The sequence below is a fragment of the Pundamilia nyererei genome, unplaced genomic scaffold, assembly GCF_000239375.1.
Source record: "Pundamilia nyererei isolate P.nyererei 1_Seehausen unplaced genomic scaffold, PunNye1.0 scaffold00953, whole genome shotgun sequence".
Taxonomy (NCBI): Eukaryota; Metazoa; Chordata; class Actinopteri; order Cichliformes; family Cichlidae; genus Pundamilia; species Pundamilia nyererei.
Window position 1 is genome coordinate 1 of NW_005188354.1, and position 6,340 is coordinate 6,340.

General features: G+C 44.0%; 1 long non-coding RNA gene across 1 annotated transcript; it reads left to right on the top strand.

The window, feature by feature from the left end:
* Nucleotides 1–1,093: 1,093 nt before the first annotated feature.
* Nucleotides 1,094–3,920, top strand: LOC102193658 (uncharacterized). Its single transcript, XR_312491.1, has 2 exons — nucleotides 1,094–1,302; nucleotides 3,748–3,920. It is a non-coding gene; the product is annotated as an uncharacterized LOC102193658 (long non-coding RNA).
* Nucleotides 3,921–6,340: the final 2,420 nt, after the last annotated feature.

The window sequence follows — 6,340 nt, forward strand, 5'->3', positions numbered from 1 at the left end:
CTTAAAAAATAATCGCATATCGCATCGCAATCGCAATATTGGGGCAAAAAATCGCAATTAGATTATTTTCCATAATCGTTCAGCCCTAGTGTAGAGGCCGCAGGACCATCATCATCACTGAGTGCCATAGGACACTTAACCTTTGTTTCCATATGCTGGAAACTTTCTGATGTTCCAAGGAGGACTGGGAAATGTGTGAAAGTTGCCCAGTCAGTTCCTCACAGCACACTTCAATTATTTTCCTCCCAAAGCATCAGGACCAGGCCTTTGATTCAACTAAGACATTTACACACAAACACCTCACCGTGTGACTCTCAGAGCCTACCAGCCCTTTCCTAAAATGACAAACCTCTTCCATGAAATCAATGATATCAGAGCTAGAATCAAATGAGTCAAACTCTTCTGCTGATTCAGCATCACATTCATCTTTTGTCCTTGTTCTGCATTCCCACCATGGACTTCATTCCTTTTCAAGCCAGCCTTGAGTGTCCTTTATTCAGCTCATTATCTGCTTTACTTTTAGACCTTATTGTAGCTGCTTAATCTCTTTAAACAAGTTCTTGTGCCTCATTCTTTTTCTTATCTTCCTCATAACAAGACAGCTTCTTCTGACTGAGAAATTGTTTGAGTGATTTACTAATCCAAGGATGCTTATGGGGGTATAATAGTTACTGTTTTCGAAGTAATCCCCATTTTTCCCAGAAAGAAATTTAAGTGGAAATAGATGATCTAAGTGAGAACATGAGCCTTTAAAAGGTGCCAGTGGACAGTCAAAGCAGTCCCTCAGTTCCAGTATAGAGTCTTTGGTCCAGACTGGAACAACTGTGTGCTCAGTTTGAGCTCTCTTCAGTACTGTGATCTGACAGACCCAGAGGGGCCATCACATTACATTTAGAATCTCCCCTAATGGAGCCACAACACATGTCCAATACTTAGTCTGTCTTTTTGGACAAACTGGAAGAAATGATTCAAGGACTTTGTCACAGAACAGAGATTCAAATTTGTTGGCTTCAGCTGTTTGGAGTTTCCATTTTCTAAACTTATACATTCTGAACATATTGTGAAACACTGAATGATTTCAAGCACACACTTTGTCTAATAAACTTACATCTTTCACACTTTATACAGATTGGAGGGCTGTGGTTTGTCAGAGATCAGCTGTGATTATCTGACAGCAGCACTGACATCCAACCCCTCCCATCTGAGAGAGCTGAACCTATGGAGAAATGACCTCCAGATTCCAGATGTGAAGCAGCTGACTGATCTTAAGGAGAGTCCAGACTGCAGACTGGAGACTCTGAGGTCAGTAGAGTGTTGGAGTGAGTGGGTGGTACTATCAGCAGTATTGTACTAAACACAGTCAGTATGAAACAAAGATCCAGTGTTTCCTGTAAAGCTGCAGCTTCTCAATGAAGCAGTGAGAGGAGAATGGTGACAGGTTTCAGGACTGTACACAAACACTTCCTGTTTCTGCCTTTTTGTGACCTTTATGGTCACCATAGTAACAGCTCACGCTCTGATCAGTGTCAACAGCCAATCAGCTCTCTGAACAAAGCAGCACGCAGACCAATAACCGCATTCATTTCCAAGTTTAAAGCAGTGAAGAAGACAGCCTGTAGGTAAGGAAGAATTTAGAAAGATTTTTGGATGGAATTCCTCCAGTTAACAGCTGGAACCATTCCATCTGGATTGCTGGGGCGTTTGGGGTTCCTAAAGAGCTCAGAGTGGACAGTCCAAGGTTATTCTAAAGAATGAAAGTTCCAAATGGTGGACACCAGAAGTGAGGAGAGCCACCAAGCTAAAGGAGGAGTCCTATCAGGCTTGGTTAGCCTGTGGGACTCCAGAGGCAGCTGATAGGTACCGACAGGCCAAGTGGAACGGGGCGCGGGCGGTGGCTGAAGCAAAAACTCTGGTGTGGGAGGAATTCGGAGAAGCCATTGAAAAAGACAAACCGTCAAGCGGTGTTCTACCTGCACTGTGTATAGTCCGGGTAGAGCGCTCCTTACGTCGACTGAGAAAATTGTCAGGTAGTGGAAGGAATACTTCGAGGACCTCCTTAATCCCACTGGCATGTGTTCCGTGGAGGAAGCAGAGTCTGGTTACAAAAGGGATGACTCGCCAATCTCTGGGGGCGAGGTCACTGAGGCAGTTAAACAACTCCTTGGTGGCAGAGCTGCTGGGATGAACGAGTTCCTGAAGGCTCTGGATGTTGTAGGGCTGTTTTGGTTGACACGCCTCTACAATGTTGCATACCTCTGGATTGGCAGTTGTGGTTCCTATCTTTAAGAAAGGGGACCGGAGAATGTGTTCCAGCTACAGGGGAATCACACTCCTCAGCCTCCCTGGGAAAGTATATGCCAGGGTGCTGGAGAGGAGAGTCCGTCCGTTAGTCGAACCTCTGATAGAGGAGGAACAATGCATTTTTTATCCTAGGCGTGGAACACTGGATCAGCTCTTCATCCTCGCAAGAATACTGGAGGGTGCATGGGAGTTTGCCCAACCAGTCTACATGTGGAGAAGGCATTCGACCGTGTCCCTCAGGGGGTCCTATGGGGTTGCTCTGGGAGTATGGGGTGTCTGTCTGGCTCATTGCTGTGGGCCATTCAGTCCTTATACAGCCGTCTTAAGAGCTTGTTCTGCATAACCGGCAATAAGTCGGACTCGTTCCTGGTGGGTGATAAGCTCAAGCAGGGTATCCCTTTGTCACCGATTCTGTTCATAATTTTTATGGACAAAATTTCTAGACGTAGCCAAGTGGCGGAAGGCTTTCACTTGGGTAGTCTCAGGATCTCATCTCTGCTTTTTGCGGATGATGTGGTTTTGTTGGCATAATCGGCTGATGGCCTCCAGCTCGCCTTGGAACAGTTCGCAACAGAGTGTGAAGCGTTGGGAATGAGAACCAGCACCTCCAAATCTGAGGCCATAGTTCTCAGCTGGAAAAAGATGGAGTGGCCACTCCGGGTCAGGGACGAGTTTCTGCCCCAAGTGGAGGAGTTTAAGTATCCCCGAATCTTGTTCATGAGTGACGGGACCGCGAGATCTACAGAAGAACTGCTGCTGCGGCTGCAGTGATGCGGACGCTTTACTGGTCTATTGTGAAGAGAGAGCTGAGCATAAAAGCAAAGCTCTCACTTTACTGGTCAATCTACATCCCTACCCTCACCTATGGTTACAAGCTTTGGGTAGTGACCGAAAGAACGAGATTGCCGATACAAGCGGCGGAAATGAACTTCCTCCAAAGGGTGGATGGCCTCTCCCTTAGAGATAGGGTGAGAAGTTCGGCCATTCGGGAGGGGCTCAGAGTAGAGCCGCTGCTCCTTCACATCGAAAGGAGCCAGGTGAGGTGGTTCGGGCATCTGACAAGGATGCCTCCTGGGTGAGGTGTTCTGGGCATGTCCCCATGAGAGGAGGCACCGGGGCCGACCCAGGACACCCTGGAGAGATTATCTCTCGGCTGGCCTGGGAACGCCTTGGTGTTCACCCGGACAAGGTGGAGGAGGTGGCTGGGGAGAGGGAGGTCTGGGCTTCCCTGTTTGGGCTGCTGCCCCCTCAACCCAGCCCTGGATAAGCGGAAGAAAATGGATGCATGGGTGGATAAAGGTCCAAACTAAAACTAAGAGTGGAAGAACATTTTCATGCACTTCAATAAAAATCCAGAGTAAATAATAGAAAATTGAAACGAGTACTCTGGAAGAGTCTCTGGAAACACTTGTTTATCTCCTCTGCTCTTCCTACTTCTCTCTGCAGGTGGAGCTGATGATGGTAAACAGGACAGTGTCTGTGCTGAAAGAAAATGAGCTGTGTCCTGATGATCCAGAGAGGTTGAAGCCACAGCAGCTTGTGTGTAGAGACGCTCTGACTGGGCCATGTTACTGGGAGGTGGAGTGGAGAGCTTCATCCAGCAGTGACTGACAGAGGAATGAGAAGAAGTGCAGATGACTGTCAGTGCTGCAGAGTGAACTGCTCTGACAACAGCTCCACTGTCAGACACAATGTAGAGTCCAGTGTCATCCCTGTGTCCCTCTGGATCTGACAGAGGATCATCAGTGTATCTGGACTGCTCTGCTGCTGCTTTGTCCTTGTACAGTCTCTGCATAGTCTCTGTCTGAAAGTGGCTTCTGATCCTCCTGGATCAAACTCACCTGGAAAGGTTTTCAAACAACTTTGAATAATAAATAGAATGTTTTTATAAGATAAATATGTGTTCATGTATGTGTGCAGTTTACGCCTCAGTGGATGAATAATTGCTTAATGTTTAATGTGGATACTCATGATTAATAAATGTGCTGATTGAAATCAAATGAATGACTCAGAGTTAATCTGTTCCTGAGATGTGAAAGTATGTGAGTGAAGTGGTATCCAGCTGGGGCAGACATGATTCTGCAGGTCACTTTTTAACCCAGTGGACACAAAAGAAATAAAATAGTTGTGCTGATGAAATATGAAAGATAACATGAAGAGTTTGGTGTTTCTCAGCCTGAAACAACTGCAATCCCACTTTCTGTTTTTAAGAAAGGAGGGTTGAAAAAACAGAGAGATGTGTGTCGTTTAAGCAGTGATGAGAATAATGAAAATGTCTTAGTTTGTCAGTTTCAGGTGAAAGCAGACCTGGATCAATTTTCCACATGCAGCAGTTGGAAGAAAATTCTAGGTTTAACATCATTAGGAAACACTCAGGCCGAGCTTTTGGCTGAGTGGTGTTTACAGCTTAACTTCCATGTGTTCCTCACCCTGAGAAAACAAGCTCCACAGAAGCTAACCTCTGCCTGAAGACAAGGAGTGCAGTTCCAGAAGCACAGCACATCTACAGTTCACGGCAATCCAAGAGACAACAACAGAGTCCTGAGAGAGGTTCAGCAGCAGTGTGTGCAAATGGCATCAGAGAGGAAGAAAACCTATCATCATGGATGGATGGAGATGCATTTCCAGCAAGCTGCAACTTCACTGTGTGTGGAGATGACTTTTGAGGAGACTGTCTGAGTGAAATTTGCCACGTTTGGAGTAACTACATGTTACTGTAGTAACACTGCCATCAGCACATCTGGATCATCTGTGCAATACTGCATAATCTGGACATGCACATTGACATTTTCCTTCAAAAACCAAAAGGCACACATTAACATTTCATTAGACTGCCTTTAGCTTTGATGAACTGAAACATTTGATGTGGCATAAATTACAATAATTATATGTAAAATATTGATAACTGAAGAACCAAAGAGCTGCAGTCTTCTCCAGATTCTCATTTAAGAATAAAGATGTGGACTCTGTGGTGGCCAATCTGTGAGTCTGTGTGTGTGAGAGAGAGACCCAACCATGTACTCATGCTTTTCAGCATACTTTTATTATCACGGCTGCAGCTTTGCAGCTCGCAGCCATACACACTGACAACAATGACAGGACCCGGTACAGAGCATTCAGGCCACCGAGGCATGAATGCGGATAACATACAGGTGCAGCGACTGTCTCCCTCACAGCTGTCCCACAGACCATGCACATCCACAGTGTAAAACCATGAATCCAATCTCTGCATCCTTTTAAACTAAAGTTCGGTGCTACACTTAATTATAGATGCTGAACTATTGCTGTGTGGGTTTTTCCTCTAAACGATTTAACATTAATAAAAGTAAATAAAAGAAAACACAACATTGACAAAATTTAAAATGACTAAAATGAGTCTTTCACTCAAATGAGAAATAGACTAAAGGAGAAGAACACTGGAAATCATGGCTGGCAGTTTGTTTATAAATGCATTTACAGTCAGGGCTTTTTTAAAATGGTTTCCAGTATATAAATCTGCTGAAGGTACATTCAGTGACCAAACAAGCTGCCTACTGGCCTGAGGTCAGTCCAATCTGTGCAAACATTCGGAAACCGACTCCAAACCTTTCTGTCCACACACACTTACTTTGAAGTTTTCACTGTTTAATGTAAACTAACATAAGATTTTATGTTTTTATATTCAGTGTTGAGTTTAACTCTAATAAAATCTGCTACATTAATAAAACTGACATTTTTGTGAAAAATTGAGTTTAATGTGAAGTGCTGCAAAAATAGTTTTTCATGCAAACATAAATGTTTTTATATATTATATAATTACTGTGTGCAGGTTCAGATTTGAGTATAAAAATGTAAAATTAGTCTAAAGTTTATTTTTGAGAATTCACTGAAAGCAAAGAGTCGGTATTAAAATGCTGTGTGGTCTTTTCTGTTTTTATGATTGCGGTCTAACAATTTTAAAATAGAATAGAATAGCCTTTATTGTCATTGTACAGAGTACAACGAAATTGGAGTGCCACTCCCTTGGTGCAAGTTTCAATAATAAATATAAATGTAAAAT